Here is a 17,499-nt window from a genome sequence, read left to right as displayed (position 1 = left end):
ATGGAGCAAGCAGCCTGCCATATGGCATAATTGTCCTATGGTTTATATCCTCTTTTATTGATGGCTCTGACAGGCCCTCTTTGGTCTGCAATCTGTATTTAGAGGAAAGTTTCAAAGTGGCTCTCCAAGCCAGCCAGGGATTAATAAGGACGCCTGCAGCTTCCTTGCTGTTCTTTTTTTTATGGCCTTTCCTAGCGTCGTTTCCATGGGGCATTTTGTTTTCCCTTTGTTGTGTTTCAAGGAGGTTTCCTAAGGGATCTAACACAACGCCTCCTTTGCCCTATATTCCATCACTTTCCTTTATTGTTTTAATGAGCTGCGACAGTTCTGCACGGTTCCTACAGGAGTGGGGAAGATCGTAGACCTGAAGAAAGGCTGGCCTCTTCCAAAGGCAATTTCTTTTTCTGTAATCAAGGAAGAGGCAGGACAGAAGATATCACTGGCATTTTGTGTTTTTTTAAAAAGATATTTATTAGAGTTTAAGAATTACAGGAAAAAAGACAAAAAAAAGGAAATACAAGTAATGAACAGTTACAAAATCTCAAAAACAAAAGAAAATACAATAAAACAAAACATCAACAGTACATCAAAACATTAAAAATGAAGAAGCAGAAACATTTAAAAAGCACAAACCTTTAAAAAAATAGAAGGGAAAATAGAAAAAAACAGAAACAAAAAAGACCCCGTATTTTCATATCCTTATCTTTCATTTGCTTATTTCCTCGACTTCCTCACACCTCCTTTTTTTGTATTCTAGTTCAAATAATTGTTCCAGCAAGTCCTTTCCCTCTTTCTCAAATTTAGTTCCATAATTTATCTTAACGCAATTTAACCTTAAGTTTTGCACCTTTACCCATTGTCAATCTATTCATACTTATAATAATAATAATAATAATAATTTATTATTTATACCCCGCCCATCTGGCTGGGTTTCCCCAGCCACTCTGGGCGGCTTCCACAGAAACCAAAAAACACTAAAATATCATACATTAAAAGCTTCCCTGAATAGGGCCGCCTTAAGATGTTTTCTGAATGTCAGGTAGTTTTCCATCACCTTGACATCCGATGGGAGGGCATTCCACAGGGCGGGCGCCACCACCGAAAAGGCCCTCTGCCTGGTTCCCTGTAGCTTCGCTTCTCGCAATGAGGGAACCGCCAGAAGGCCCTCGGCGCTGGACCTCAGTGTCCGGGCAGAACGATGGGGGTGGAGACGGTCCTACTTAATTCTTTATAACATTTCTGCTAAAGTCATATAACTTCTTTCCAGCATCCTTCTAACCTTCATTAATTTTACAATATTTCTGTAAATATACTTTAATTTTTTTCCAATCTTCTTCCACCGACTCTTCTCCCTGGTCTCGGATTCTTCCAGTCATTTCCGCCAGTTCCATGTAGTCCATCAGCTTCATCTGCCATTCTTCCCTGGTAGGTAGATCTTGTGTCTTCCAGTGCTTTGCGATAAGTATTCTTGCTGCTGTTGTGGCGTACATGAAAAAAATTCTATCCTTCTTTGGCACCAATTGGCCTACCATGCCCAAGAGAAAGGCCTCTGGTTTCTTTAGAAAGGTATAGTTAAATACCTTTTTCATTTCATTATAGATCATCTCCCAGAATGCCTTAATCTTTGGGCATGTCCACCAAAGGTGAAAGAATGTACCTTCAGTTTCATTACATTTCCAACATTTATTATCGGGCAAATGGTAATTTTTTGCGAGCTTGACTGGTGTTATGTACCACCTGTAAATCATTTTCATTAAATTCTCTTTTAAGGCATTACATGCCGTAAACCTCATACCAGTGGTCCATAACTGTTCCCAGTCAGCCATCATAATACTATGTCCAACATCTTGTGCCCATTTCATCATAGCAGATTTCACCATTTCATCTTGAGTATTCCATTTCAGCAGCAAGTTATACATTCTTGACAAATTCTTAACTTTAGGGTCTAACAATTCGGTTTCCAATTTTGATTTTTCCACCTGGAAGCCTAATTTTTTGTCCAAATTATATGCCTCCATTATTTGATAGTAATGGAGCCAATCTTGTACTCTGTTTTTTAATTTTTCAAAGCTCTGCAATTTTAATCTGTCTCCCTCTTGTTCCAAGATTTCCCAATACTTCGGCCATTTGGCCTCCATATTGAGTTTTTTCTGAGCCTTTGCTTCCATTGGTGACAGCCATCTTGGGGTTTTGCTTTCTAGCAAATCCTTATATCTTACCCAAACATTAAACAGTGCTTTTCTAACAATATGGTTTTTAAACGCTTTATGTGCTTTAACCTTGTCATACCACAAATATGCATGCCAACCAAATACATTATTGAAACCTTCCAAATCCAACACATCCGTATTTTCAAGAAGCATCCATTCTCTCAGCCAACAAAATGCGGCTGATTCATAGTAAAGTTCAAGGTCTGGCAGGGCAAATCCACCTCTTTCTTTAACATCTGTTAATATTTTAAATTTTATGCGAGGCTTCTTGCCCTGCCAGACAAATCTAGAGATATCTCTCTGCCACTTCTTGAAACAGTCCATCTTGTCCAAAATTTGCAATGTTTGAAACAAAAATAATATTCTTGGCAATACATTCATTTTAATCACAGCAATTCGACCTAGCAATGATAGCTTTAAATTTGACCATATTTCTAAATCCTTTTTCACTTCCGTCGAACATTTTCCATAGTTATGCTTAAATAGATTCACATTCTTAGCGACATCACTGGCATTTTGATGTGACACGGATCTCCCCCAAATCAGAGAGAGGAAGGAAGGGAGGGAGGGAGGGAGGGTTAGGTAGGGTAATACATTCTTCTCCCACCTCTTTCTAGACCAGCGGTTCTCAACCTGTGGATCCCCAGATGTTGTTGGACTACAACTCCCATCATCCCTGAGTTCTCGCCTTGCTAGCTAGGGGTGATGGGAGTTGTAGTTCAACAACATCTGGGGACCCACAGGTTGAGAAAGGCTGTTCTAGACCCTCCAAGTGTCCCTCCAAGTGGCATAGTGTGAGAGGGTCACACCATTGCCCTGGACAATTTTTTTTGAGGGGCGCCCCCACAACAGGTTCCCTTATCAAGGGAAGCGACACCCAGGCTTAGCCTTCAGGGCTGGGGCAGCAGTAGCAGGAGCTCCATCTCCTTAGGGCCAGTAGGGGACATGGGTGGCACTGTAGTCTAAACCACTGAGCCTGCTGGGCTTGCTGATCGGAAGGTCAGCGGTTCAAATCCCCGCGACGGAGTGAGCTACCGTTGCTGTCCCATCTCCTGCCAACCTAGCAGTAAGAAAGCACACCAGTGCAAGTAGATAAATAGGTACCTCTGTGGCGGGAAGGTAAACAACGTTTCCGTGCACTCTGACGTCAGGCAACCCCCGCGCCCCAGGTAACCCAGGGGTGGTAGTTTCAGAGAGGCAGCAGTGATGCCCCTCTTCGATGCTGGGATCTACCACGCAAAGGAGCTCCCGTGCACAGCGGCCCAACACTAGGAGATCCAGCCGCAGTGTGGAAACAGTGGGCTCCAGAAGGTGAGTGTGCCACCCACTGGCATGCGCCACCTGCTCCCAGTGCCTGCGCGCACCACGGGTAGTGATCAAAGACGCTACATGCCTGCCCTATCTTACAGGGACAGTCCTGGATTTACAGAAGGTGTCCCAGGTTCTGATTTGATCCCGGAATGTCCCGCTTTTTAGGACGGCCCTATTTTCATTGGGCAAGGGACGCGGGTGGCGCTGTGGGTAAAACCTCAGTGCCTAGGACTTGCCGATCGCATGGTCGGCGGTTCGAATCCCCGCGGCGGGGTGCGCTTCCATTGCTCGGTCCCAGCACCTGCCAACCTAGCAGTTCGAAAGCATGTCAAAGTGCAAGTAGATAAATAGGTACCACTCCGGCAGGAAGGTAAACGGCGTTTCCGTGTGTGGCTCTGGCTCGCCAGAGTAGCTTTGTCACTCTGGCCACGTGATCCGGAAGTGTCTGTGGACAGCGCTGCCCCCCAGCCTCTAGAGTGAGATGAGCGCACAACCCTAGAGTCTGTCAAGACTGGCCCGTACGGGCAGGGGTACCTTTACCTTTTTTAATTTTCATTGGAGAAATAATAATAATAATAATTTTTATTTATACCCCGCCCTCCCCAGCCAAGGCCGGTCTCAGGGCAGCTAACAAGCAATAATAAAAACAAGTTGAATGAATACAACTTAAAAACAAAATTAAAATACAACATTAAAATATTGAAACATCGCTGGAGGAGAAAGGAAAAGAAAAAAGAAAGAGAGGGAGGTAACCAAATTGGCTCCAAGCCAAAGACCAGGCGGAACAACTCTGTCTTACAGGCCATGCGGAAAGAAATCAGATCCTGCAGGGCCCTGGTCTCATGAGACAGAGCGTTCCACCAGGTCAGAGGCAAAGTTGAAAATGCCCTGGCTCTGGTTGAAGCTAATCTAACTTCCTTGGGGCCCAGGACCACTAGGGTGTTGCTATTTATGGACCTTGGGGCTCTCCGTGGGGCATACCGGGAGAGGTGGTCCCGTAGGTACGAGGGTCCTAGGCTGTGAAGAGCTTTAAAGGTCAAAACCAGCACCTTAAATCTGACCCTGTACTCCACCGGGAGCCAGTGCAGCTGGAAAAGCACTGGGTGATTATGCTCCTATGGCAGAGACCCCGTGAGGAGCCTCGCTGCAGCATTCTGCACCCGCTGGAGTTTCTGGGACAGCTTCAAGGGCAGCCCCGCGTAGAGCGAATTACAGTAGTCAAGCCTGGAGGTGACCACCGCATGGATCACAACAGAAATGTTGGAGGGTATGGATTTATCCATCCCCTGAGCCATCTGAAGGCAGTCCTGTATTTTAATGTTTATTTATGTTTTTATATATATTGGAACCCTCCCAGAGTGGATGGGGCAACCTAGTCACATGGGTGGTGTAGAAATAGTATTATTATTATTATTATTATTATTATTATTATTATTATTATTGACTGGGATGTCTCTATTTTCATCGGAGAAATGTTGGAGGGTCTGGTACCCGCGTTTCAGTGCCACAATGTTCTGCTTTACCCTTCAGCCTCTGCTCTCTAGCTGCCACTGGAGGCTATATTTTTTAGCATGGCTTTGACCCAAAGTTGCCCTCGTCCTAGGCCCTCCCCCCGCCCTAGTCCATACATAAGTCAGCATTCTTTGGTGGGAAGTAGAATTAGCAAAACAACCCCAAATATGCAAATAGCCTTCATCTGCATAAGGTATTCTGATTTCAGATAAGGCCCTTTGGTGCACAGCTCACATCGCTCCCCTTCCAACCACCTCTCAGGCAATTGTAAAACGAGAAGAGACGTTCTCTGCAGCCTGGCAGAGTGCCACCACCAACTTCAGCCTAAAGGGATTCCTTTCTGGCTTTCTGTGCCTACTTCCAGCTTCCCAGGTCAATTTGGTGGCATTCGCTAACTTCGTCTCTTGTTTGCCACTGGCATGGGGCGAAAGGCAAAAGAGATTGCTTTCACATGTTTGTGGACGAGGAGCGCCACTGTTCATATAATGCCATCCCCGTTGTTTGCCAGAAATGTAAAGAGGTGTCTGGTGTGTGGGAAAAGAGGAACGAGCACCAGTGATCAAAAGGAGGGAAATGGGAAACAGCTTCCACTCAAATGGCTACAAGTCTGCTTGGCCCTTCTGAGTCAAGTTCACACACAACGTTGCCAACATTCCCTCCGCGATTTCTCTGATGAAAATAGGGACGTCCTATTCAATAATATTAATACCCTGCCACTCTGGGTGGCTTCCAACACATATAAAAACAGAATAAAACATCAAACATTCAAAATGTCCCTAAACAGGGCTGCCTTCAGCTGTCTTCTAAAGGTGGTATACAGTGGTACCTCGGTTTTCGAACAGCTTAGTTCACAAACAACTTGGAACCCGAACGTTGCAAAATCAGAAGTAGGTGTTCCGGTTTTCAAACTTTTTTTCAGAAGCCGAACGTGCTCCGTTTTGAGCCCCCCTGTGTTTCCTGTTACACTGCTAATTTGTGCTTCCCCATTGTAATTCAAGCCTTCCATTTCCAATTGCAGTGTTCTGAATTGATATTTGGAGCTTATATTTGGTGCTTTTGTTTTCGCTATTTATTTTGTGGTTTTTTGTTTTGAGGCTTTTTCCGTTAATTTGTTTTTGTGACTGTGTGGATCCCAGTTCAGCTACTGATTGATTGATTGATTGATTGATTGATTGATTGTGTGACTGCAGAAATGGATAAAAGTCCCCCATCCAAACAATAAGTATCATCAGTGCAGGTAAGAAAAAAAATTAATTTTAATTTATATCATCTACAATACTGTTTTATTTTTTTTATAGTACAGTACATTGATTATTGCTTTCATTTTATGGATCAATTTTAAATACTAAAATACATGTTAAGTTGCTGTTTTAGGAGTTGTTTTTAAAAGTCTGGAACGGATTAATCTGTTTTGCATTACTTTCTATGGGAAAGCGTGTCTTGGTTTTGGAACGCTTTGGTTTTGGAACAGACTTCCAGAACGGATTAAGTTCGAGAACCAAGGTACAGTGGTGCCTCGCAAGATGAAATTAATACGTTCCGCAAGTTTTTTTTGTCTAGCGAATTTTTCGTCTTGCGAAGCACGGTGTCGGAAAAGTTTTGGAAAAGCTTCAAAAATCACCAAAAACCTCAAAAAAGGCTACCACACCGCGTTCTATGAGTTGCTCCTCAAAGTCAAGTCGCAACTGTATTAACGGTGTTTGTTAAGGAAACAAACTTGCAAAAAACACAAGACGTTTTCGTCTTGCGAAGCAAGCCCATAGGGAAATTCGTCTTGCGAAGCAGCTCAAAAACCGCAAAACCCTTTCGTCTAGCGAGTTTTTCGTCTTGCGAGGCATTCGTCTTGCGGGGCACCACTGTACCCCTGTAGTTACTTATCTCCTTGGCTCGGAGGTCACACGGCATGTTGCAGACTCACTGTAATTCAGACATACCTTCTGGCGGTGCCTTGAAATGCCAGCGTCAGAGGCAAGTGGTCTAAAGAAGAACGGCAACTGCAGTCCCGACGACAGCAGTTGAACAGCATCCTAACTCATTGTAGGATTTCACACCTAAGGATGCTTCCGTCTTTTGCCCCCAGTGAATTGCTTCCCGTGCTTAGGCTAGCTGGCAGGCAAATTCCAGCTTTTTCGCTCTGAAAGCTCTCGCTGCCTTTTCTGTGGCAGAGCGACCCACTCTTTGAGATGCAGGCAGCAGCAGCATCAGGCAGCAGAAGGGAAGCAGGGACACAGAGTGCTCTCTGTCAATCACCCACTCGCAGGCTTCTGAGCCTGGAAGGTCCATTCATGGCCACATACAGAAGAAACCCAACCTCAGCCGGGGACACATCTGTCGGAAGGAGGCACTGTCAGCCTGGGGCTTTGTAGACCAAAGACAGTGGTACCTCGGGTTACAGATGCTTCAGGTTACAGATGCTTGAAGAAGAAGAAGAAGAAGAAGAAGAAGAAGAAGAAGAAGAGTTTGGATTTGATACCCCGCTTTATCACTACCCGAAGGAGTCTCAAAGCGGCTAACATTCTCCTTTCCCTTCCTCCCTCACAACAAACACTCTGGGAGGTGAGTGGGGCTGAGAGACTTCAGAGAAGTGTGACTGGCCCAAGGTCACCCAGCAGCTGCATGTGGAGGAGCGGGGAAGCGAACCCGGTTCACCCGATTACGAGTCTACCGCTCTTAACCACTACACCACACTGACTCTCAGGTTACAGACTCCGCTAAGCCAGAAATAGTACCTCGGGTTAAGAACTTTGCTTCAGGCCCCCAAAAGATGTAAAAGTATTTTTGTATGCCACAACTGCTGCACGGATTTTAATAGCCAAAAAATGGAAAACACAAGAATTACCAGCGGTAGAAGAATGGCAGATGAAGATGATGGACTTTATGGAGCTGGCTGATCTCACCAGGAGAATCCGCAACCAGAAAGAAGAAGAATGGAAGAAATTTAAAGACTATTTGAATAAATATTGTAATAGTAAAGATTTGTCATTACTTGAAAGAACTAATTAGGCCTAGGATTAAATCAGGATTAAATAAATAAATAAGAAATAGTAGGATAAGAAAAGTTAGGAAATTTGATTATAACTGGAATATTGTTATATGGAATAATGATACTGGAAATTGCTACATTCTGTTACATGGAAATTCAGTTGGAAGAGGTTGGAGGAAGTCAAGTAATATGTTTATGAAGTTGGAGTTTAACCAATTAATTAAGTCTTATTTATGTATGTGGTGGTATATGTGGGGTTTACTATTGCTTTTTCTTTATTATGTTAAAGTTACCGTATTTTTCGCTCTATAGGGTGAAAAAAAATTATTCCCCCCAGCCCAAAGAGCAAAGAAGCCAAGACAGCCAGCGAAATCCATCCCGCTGGCTGTCTTGGCTTCCTCTTTAGCCACGCACAACCTCTCCAGCCGGGAGAGGCTACGCGTGGCTTTCGCAGAAGCCAAGACAGCTAGCAGGATGGATCCCACTTGCTGTCTTGGTTCCTTTTTAGCCGCGGGGCTGGGGCAGGGGAAGCCCGAGCTTCCCCCAACCCCAGCCCTGAGAACGTGTCCGGGAGCGGGGGCGAGGTTGCGCACAACCTCGCCTTTGCTCCCGGAGCTTGCTGCTATCCGCAAGCCTTCTGAGCCCGGCGGGAACTCCTGCCGGTCTCCCAAGGCTTGTGGATATCTGCCCGAAGCCCGGGGTGCGCTGCACAGCTGCATCAACAAGCATCTGCATCAACAGCTGCATCAAAACTCCTGCCTTCTCCTAAATCTCTATCACCTGTTTCTTCCTTGACTTGTGTTATAACAGACTTGGGTCTTTTCCTTTGTTTTGAAAAAAAACTACATTGCCAACATTGTTGTGCGCTATTCGAAATGGAGATGGGAGGGTTTTTGTAAGATGGTTGATATTATTTTTAAAGCCACTTTGAAACGCAATAAAATTTCAGCATTTAACAAGTCTGCGTCAGATATCCCAACCTGATCAAGCCAGAGAGTTTCGGTCTCTTCCTCTTCATGTTTGCAAAAGTAGCACAAAACTAATAATGAATTGTAGGTAAAAAAAAAAAAAGACAGTATGTTCACGACCATAATTAACAAAACAGTTCTCTGTTTATTTTTTCCACTCACGTTCAATTTAAAATGGAAATACATATGTCTCCGAGACTTAAATATGTTTGACAAGACACAACAGCAGCAGGTAAAGTATGGTGAAATAGAAGCATGATTAATAAAAATATTTCTGCCATAGTAGCTACCAAATTATCATTTTTTGAAGATTTGTAAGAAGTACCCATATGTTTTTTTTCCCCAGAGCGCTTTCCTGTACAAACCTGCTCCTCTTCAGTGAAATCTGAAATGCAATAAATTCAAAGCAGCTATTCCTCTGGATTGCTTGAAATTTATAAAGAGGTTCAGTGTCGATGGCTTGGCAGATCTTGCCTGGCCCGTTAAAACTCTATGGTACCAGAAAACTGTAGGGACGTGGGTGGCGCTGTGGGTTAAACCACAGAGCCTAGGACTTGCCAATCAGGTCGGCGGTTCGAATCACCGCGACGGGGTAAGCTCCCGTTGCTCGGTCCCTGCTCCTGCCAACCTAGCAGTTCAAAAGCACGTCAAAGTGGAAGTACATAAATAGGTACCGCTCTGGCGGGAAGGTAAACGGCGTTTCCGTGTGCTGCTCTGGTTCGCCAGAAGCGGCTTAGTCATGCTGGCCACATAACCCGGAAGCTGTCTGCGGACAAACGCCGGCTCCCTCGGCCAATAAAGCGAGATGAGCGCCGCAACCCCAGAGTTGGTCACGACTGGACCTAATGGTCAGGGGTCCCTTTACCTTTACCTTACCAGAAAACTGTGGTGATAATACTCCCAACACCTCTTTTCTTATGTATTTATTCAGTGCATTTTTTCTTTAAAAAATGTTTATGGGTACTCTCATTTTGACTCAAGAAAATCACCATTTTATAATTCAAATGAAGCCACCATCCAGGGTAGCAATGGAACTGATGGTTCACCGTGCTAGAGAAGAAACTACTTTTTTTAAAAAAGTTTCTTCTCCCATTAGATTAACAAAATATTTAGGGGTATGCGTACCCCTGCGTACCCCCAGAAAAAAGCACTGTATTTATTCTCAACTAAGTGCAGTTCTCAGTTCTTCCTCAAACTGAGATGTTGATGTGTTGACATTCCTGTTTTGCAAAAGGGAAGGATCTCCTTGAAACCCCATTGTTGTTGTTTAGTCATTTAGTTGTGTCCGACTCTTCATGACCCCATGGACCAGAGCATGCCAGGCCCTCCTGTCTTCTACTGCTTCCCACAGTTTGGTCAAACTTATGTTGGTAGCTTCGAGAACACTGTCCAACCATCTCGTCCTCTGTCATCCCCTTCTTCTTGTGCCCTCCATCTTTCCCAACATCAGGGTCTTTTCCAGGGAGTCTTCTCTTCTCATGAGGTGGCCAAAATATTGGAGCCTCAGCTTCGGGATCTGTCCTTCCAGTGAGCACTCAGGGCTGATTTCCTTAAGAATGGAGAGGTTTGATCTTCTTGCAGTCCACGGGACTCTCAAGAGTCCTCCAGCACCATAATTCAAAAGCATCAATTCTTCGGCGATCAGCCTTCTTTATGGTCCAGCTCTCACTTCCATACATCACTACTGGGAAAACCATAGCTTTAACTATACGGACCTTTGTTGGCAAGGTGATGTCTCTGCTTTTTAAGATGCTGTCTTGAAACCCCATAGAAATCAGCAATGGGAAAGAAGATGGGCTGCTTGAAAATTGTATCTGTTTGATTGGCATTTCGTGGCTGATCAGTAATTGTAATAAATAAATGAACTGAGAATAGGCTGGTAAGAGGTTTGTTCTCAAGTGCTTTCTCACAACTGCTTTCTCTTGCTCCCTTTCCTTCCTTGGTTGTTACAAATAGGTGCAACAAATCCTCTTAGCATAGACTACTTGAGGCTAGTTAACCTTTGAGTGCTGTTGTGAACCTTTCACTGCATACACACCATACACCCACACCCAAATAAACTGTAGTTTGCTAAGGCTGCTGGGAACTGTAGATCTATGAAGGATAAAGTACCAAGTGTTTTAAGGAATAACCTTAACAGTCCTTATAATAATGAATTGGGGTTGTTACATTGAACTTGGAAGTCTGCCTTCAGAAGGTGGCACCTTGGGAACTCAAAGGAGAGGGCCAGAAAAACAGCTTGTTCAGCATTTCATAGAATCATAGAATCATAGAGTTGGAAGAGACCACAAGGGCCATCGAGTCCAACCCCCTGCCAAGCAGGAAACAGGGAGAGGGAGAGGGAGAGTTTGAGAGGGAGAGTTTGGAGTTTCAAGCTAGAATTTGCTGAAACTATATATATAATGATTTTCCAATATCATTCCAATAGCAGCTTCATTATAACAATACCAATTTTACCCAATTAATACAATTATTAATGCCAATTATACAAATGTCAAATTATACAATTTGATTAAACTGCCCCTCTCGCATGCCAGAGTTGATGGGTTCATTCTTCCACATTTTTCTGGATTCCAAAATTTTAATAATTTCCATTCCATTCAAATATAATAATCCCCTATAGAACAGCTACAATCTTGTAATTTCTAGTCGTGTTGGTATATTAGATAAATTATAAAGTTTCAAGTGAGGAACTTTAGCTTTATTCTTTCCTGCGTGTGACAGTTTCTACCATGATGTTTTCCCATCCATATGAGGTGTTATAGCCTTCATTCCTACAACTATGGATGGTCCCCATCATGCCTCAGGAGAAGCGGTTATCTCACCATTTCCAAAAGTCACTGCATCGCTTCCAATTTCTTCCTTTCTCATTTGTACAGATAAGAAGAAGAAGAAGAAGAAGAAGAAGAAGAAGAAGAAGAAGAAGAAGAAGAAGACGACGACGAAGAAGCAGCAGCAGCAGCAGCTTGCATTCTGGGAAGGGTTGCCATATCATAAGTGTAGAGAAAAACTTTGATATAAGCAAACTGTGGGCTCCCCTCTCTCCATCATCTCTTTCACCGAATGAAATCCCCTCTCAATCCAAGCTTTTTAAATCCTTGTAGCTGGGCTCGTTCTTGCAGTTTCTTATCTCATCATCTCTAGCACGCACTTGTAAAGGTAAAGGGACCCCTGACCATTAGGTCCAGTCGCGGACGACCGGACGACTCTGAGGTTGCGGTGCTCATCTTGCTTTATTGGCCGAGGGAGCCGGCGTACAGCTTCCGCGTCATTTGGCCAGCATGACCACTTCATGTGGCCAGCAAACCAGAGCAGCGCACGGAAACGCCGTTTAACTTCCCGCTGAAGTGGTGCCTATTTATCTACTTGCACTGGTATGCTTTTGAACTGCTAGGTTGGCAGGAGCAGGGACTGAGCAATGGGAGCTCACCCTATTGTGGGGATTCAAAACTGCCGACCTTCCGATCAGCAAGCCCTAGGCTCAGTGGTTTAGACCACAGCGCCACCCATGTCCCCTGCACGCACCTGTAGTTTACTCCAATTTAAAAATAAAATAAAATAGCAGGATAACCTGTGGTTCCAGGAACGGGGGGGGAGGGGTGGCTGGGCGACAGTCAGTGCTCCATGTACCCAATGCCTTTGCCTGCCCTCACATTCCATGGGGAAGTGAGTGCCAGACCACCAGGTAAACTGCAGGTGAGAAGAGGAATGCATATAATAAAATCCCCCCATAATTATCTGATTATCGCCTTCTCTCTCCAGTGGTGTTGGGAGAGACTACATTCCTGGTGCACCGGAAACAGGAAGCCTACAATTTGCTGAAACTTGGGTGCGATGTAAATCGCTCTCTAGGGAACTCATGCAGAGTTAGGGGACTGCTGCAAGAGTGCTTGTTTCCTTCCACTATTCTCTTTTCCTAAACTTTGCAGACCAGTCAATCCTAGGTGTGTTCACTTAGAAGTAAGTCCCACTGAATTCAGCGGTGCTTCCTCCCAGGAAAGTGTGTTTCGGATCGCAGCCTAAGTCTTCATTGTTCTTTGATTTAAAGGAAAGTAAACTTTCTAGTGTTGTACCTGGAACTTCTCCCAGACTTTGAAACTCCTTCCCTCGAGAAGCCAGACTGACTCCTTCTTTCCTATTCTCCCATCAGGCAGGTGAAAACTTTCTTGTTCCAAAAGGCTTTTGAGAACTGACTGCTTCTAATTAAAGGGCTGGTGCTGTGCTGTTTTAATTGCAACTACTGGTATGTTTTAAACAGAATTTATATATGTATAAATGTGTGTTTGTGTGTGTACTATATATATGCATATAGTCTCCATTCTAGCAATGTTTTATTATATTTAATGGTTGATTTTTCTACGTTTTTAGCAGTTGCTGTTTTTATCTGTAAGTTGCCTTGTCAAGGAAAAAGGCAGGGTATAAATAAATGTAGCTACATCTTCTTGCTATGCAGAGAATTGGATAACTTTGCCTTGCGTCTATTCCTCTTCATGATACCGCATCTCCCCCCCCCCCCGTAAAATTGGAAACGGTGGAGATTCCTAGAAATTGTTCCTGCTACTCCGAGACATGATTCAATTGTTGTTGTTTTGTCGTTTAGTCGTGTCCGACTCTTCGTGACCCCATGGATCAGAGCACTGCAGGCACTCCTGTCTTCCACTGCCTCCCGCAGCTTGGTCAACCTCATGCTGGTAGCTTCGAGAACACTGTCCAACCATCTCGTCCTCTGTCATCCCCTTCTCCTTGTGCCCTCCATCTTTCCCAACATCAGGGTCTTTTCCAGGGAGTCTTCTCTTCTCATGAGGTGGCCAAAGTATTGGAGCCTCAGCTTCAGGATCTGTCCTTCCAGTGAGCACTCAGGGCTGATTTCCTTAAGAATGGAGAGGTTTGAACTTCTTGCAGTCCATGGGACTCTCAAGAGTCTCCTCCAGCACCACAATTCAAAAGCATCAATTCTTTGGCGATCAGCCTTCTTTATGGTCCAGCTCTCACTTCCACACATCACTACTGGGAAAACCATAGCTTTTATTATACGGACCTTTGTTACACTACTAAAAAGTTCCTTAGAACCAGGGTGGGGAATCTGTGGCCCTTCAGATGTGGATGGACTACAACTCCCATCATCCCTGAGCATTGGGCTATGCTGACTGGGACTGATGAGAGTCCAACAGCATCTGGGGGGAGGCCAAATCAAATTTGAGCTGTGTCAAGTGGATTACCAAAGAACCTGTATCCATGTAATGAGGGGGCAGACAGACATAACCCTGAGACATGCAAAACATAAAAAGGCCTTGGGAGCCACATTTTAAATTCAAATTTGCCTGTTCTGATGCAGGAAAGATGTGCATCATCAGCCATTTGGGGTTGAATCCCCATGTGGGAGGAGGGAAATGTCAGTCCAACCCTAAGGGAAAATGCTTTTGTGACAGGTCAACTCTTGCCCCTGTTAAGGAACTCACAGACCCTCCAAGTGCCCCTATTTTCCGGGGACAGTCCTGGATTTACAGAAGCCATCACGGTTTCTGATTTGACCCCAGAATGTCCCGCTTTTCCTTAAAAGTAAAGGGACCCTTGACCATTAGGTCCAGTCGTGACCGACTCTGGGGTTGCGGCACTCATCTCACTTTACTGGCCGAGGGAGCCGGCGTACAGCTTCTGGGTCATGTGGCCAGCATGACTAAGCCGTTTCTGGTGAACCAGAGCAGCGCACGGAAGCGCCGTTTACCTTCCCGCCAGAGAATTTATCTGCTTGCACTTTGATGTGCTTTCAAACTGCTAGGTTGGCAGGATCAGGGACTGAGTAACGGGAGCTCATTCCATTGCGGGGATTTGAACCTCCGACCTTCTGATCAGCAAGTCCTAGGCTCTGTGGTTTAACCCACAGGACCTTAGGACGGCCCTATTTTCATGAGAGAAATGTTGAAGGTTATGGAGTTATGCGAGCCCCAAGCCAAGTAGGCAACTACTGTAACTATATAATCTTTAGAAGACATCTGAAGGCAGCCCTGTATAGGGAAGTTGTAAAATGTTTAATATTTTATTATGCTTTTATATACGTTGGAAGCTGCCCAGTGTGGCTTGGGCAACCCAGTCAGATGGGTGGGGTATAAATAGTAAAATTATTGCTCTTATTATTGAATAGGACATCCCTATTTTCACCAGAGAAACGTTGGAGGGTATGAACTCAGTGAGGGAGGGGGGAGGAAGGCTTGGATTTTCTTGCAGGAGTAGTAGAAGGCAAGAATGAACAGAAAAGACTTTTATTAGCCAGTTCTAAGATTGTTGTTGTTATTGCCTTTCGCTGTATTTATCATTATTTTTTATTTATATTTTACTGTGTTTGCGGCATGTTTAATTTTATTCATGCCTATTGCATATCGACCCAGAATCCAGATGGAGGAAAAGCCGCTTAGAAATGCGTTCTTTCAAATAAATGAATGGCTGTAATTTTAGCCCTGGGAGCCTTTGTGCAACAGAGAAAAGGAATACAAGGAACTTTATGGATATTAGGATATTTGGTGATGTCAGGACCTGCCCAGACAGCAAGACTCCCATCAACGCTATTCATGTAGAGCAGTAATATAAGAGTATAACTGTCATGGCTTCTCCCAAAACATCCTGGACAGACTCTGGGGGATTGAGCAGATGAGATCAATAGTGGCTCCAATGGCCAAGAGGGAGTTTTCTGCATGTTCTGTAGAGGGAAGTAAAGGGCAGATGGGGCTCGTCAACCTGGGAAGGTAACCCATCTAGGAGAAGGAAAACTCTCACCCTAAACTTCTGCTGCCTTGCAGGATATCTTTGGTAGAAGAAAAGGCTACATAAATCTTTAAGATGGTTGGATAGCGCCTTGTATGTCTCCTTTCGGCCACTCCTGCAGCCAAGATGGTACCCGACTAATAATAATAATAATAATAATAATAATAATAATAATAATAATAATATTTGTACCCCACCCACCTGGCTGGGATTCCCCAGCCACTCTGGGCGGCTTCCAACAAAGACCAAAATACACTAAAATGTCACACATTAAAAACTTCCCTGAATATGGGCTGCTTTCCTTTGGACCACATCAGCTAGGCTGAGAGTATTAATAATTATTTGTTTTCCAAGGACTGGACTCAAACTAAAAAAGTAGTCTGTGTTTAAGACTTTGAGGCAAAAGGAACCTTCTCTCCAAATTATAGTTACCTCATTCTTTCTAGCATTCCATAGAGGGTATATTTCAGTGAGATATTTCTGCTGGAAATGGGGTGTTTTTTTCTGTCCGGGGAATGTGTGTTTTAAACTATAAACAGAAATTTTGCATTTTCTGCAATCTGATTTGCTAAGAGATAGCTAAATTTACTTTTCACCTTCACCCACGTTTGTCTGAGCATATATATCCATTTGCATTGCATCCATTTCAGGTAGGGAATAAAATATTTACCATTTGAGCACAACAAAACATTCCCATCTGTATAAGCTGTTCATTTCTATTGACTTCGACTTTGAGTTGTTAAGCTAACCTAAAGGCTCTGGCCTCTGCGTGTCCAGAGGAAGGCTTACTCCCCCAGCCCACCTCTGCAAATTCAAACCCGTTTTTTAAACATGTGAAACTTGAAAAGCAGTTTGCAAGATAACGCAGGCAGGGTAAAACTGTACTTGCCTGGATCGCATTTCTAATACAAGAAAGGGATTTATGTTTCATATCAATTCAGGGAGAGGGGAAGGGAAAACAGAGGGCCCCAAAGAATGACATTGCAAATGGGTATGTCATTTACTGAATGTGTTTTATTTCAACAACCAAAAAATTCTAACAGACTAACAATGCACATAAGTTAAAATTTAATTATCACTTAGTGATAACAAAGATCAAGTTGATTTACATGGAAAAAGAACATTTACAATATGTTAATCCTCATTCACATTGTTGATACCGCAATAACACTTTTTTTTTCTTTTCTCTTATTTCACAAAAAAGGCGGAAAATTGTGCTTTGTTAAGAGGCACTACGAGAAAAAAAAATTCTTTTTCCAAATAGATATTATATGATGAATATTGAATAAATAGACATATATGCATTGTAATTCGCAAAGATCTGGCAAGACCACAGGCGAAAATGCCCACAGATTCACTTAAAAGAACCACTGCAAAAATTGGCAGTGTTGGGGGCAGGAAGGCAAGACTCAGCATTGGGGGGGGGGAAATACCTACTATTTATTTGTTTAGGTTGAAGTTTTTAAAAAAGAAACCAATGCTGATGCCATCAAAGAGATGAATAACCTTATGAGAGATTGACCAGTATTACATATACATAGTGATTTCAGCAAGAGTTTCTGATAACAGTTTAAAAAGAGTAACTCGAAAGAGAACATAAAGCAGCGCCTACTGAATTTCTGATTAAAGCTGCAGCGTACTACAGAAATAAAGGAGGAAAAGTTTAAGTTAGCAAGCCAGCATTGTTTTTCAATGATATATGAAATGGATACAGATATGTTGTGGGTGTCAAATATTGATTTTGGAAAAGTCCCTT

The 17,499-nt window shown here is 43.6% G+C and overlaps 1 protein-coding gene across 1 annotated transcript in view; it reads right to left on the bottom strand.

Annotated features, from left to right (window-relative positions):
- The window catches only part of FTCDNL1 (formiminotransferase cyclodeaminase N-terminal like), a 415,186-nt gene that overhangs the window by 83,815 nt on the left and 313,872 nt on the right, over nucleotides 1–17,499 (bottom strand). The window lies entirely within an intron of this gene.

The sequence above is a fragment of the Podarcis vaucheri genome (genome assembly GCF_965113315.1).
Source record: "Podarcis vaucheri genome assembly, chromosome: 1".
Lineage (NCBI taxonomy): Eukaryota > Metazoa > Chordata > Lepidosauria > Squamata > Lacertidae > Podarcis > Podarcis vaucheri.
The sequence above is the reverse complement of the archived record's forward strand: the minus strand, read 5'-3'. Positions and strand labels throughout refer to the sequence as shown.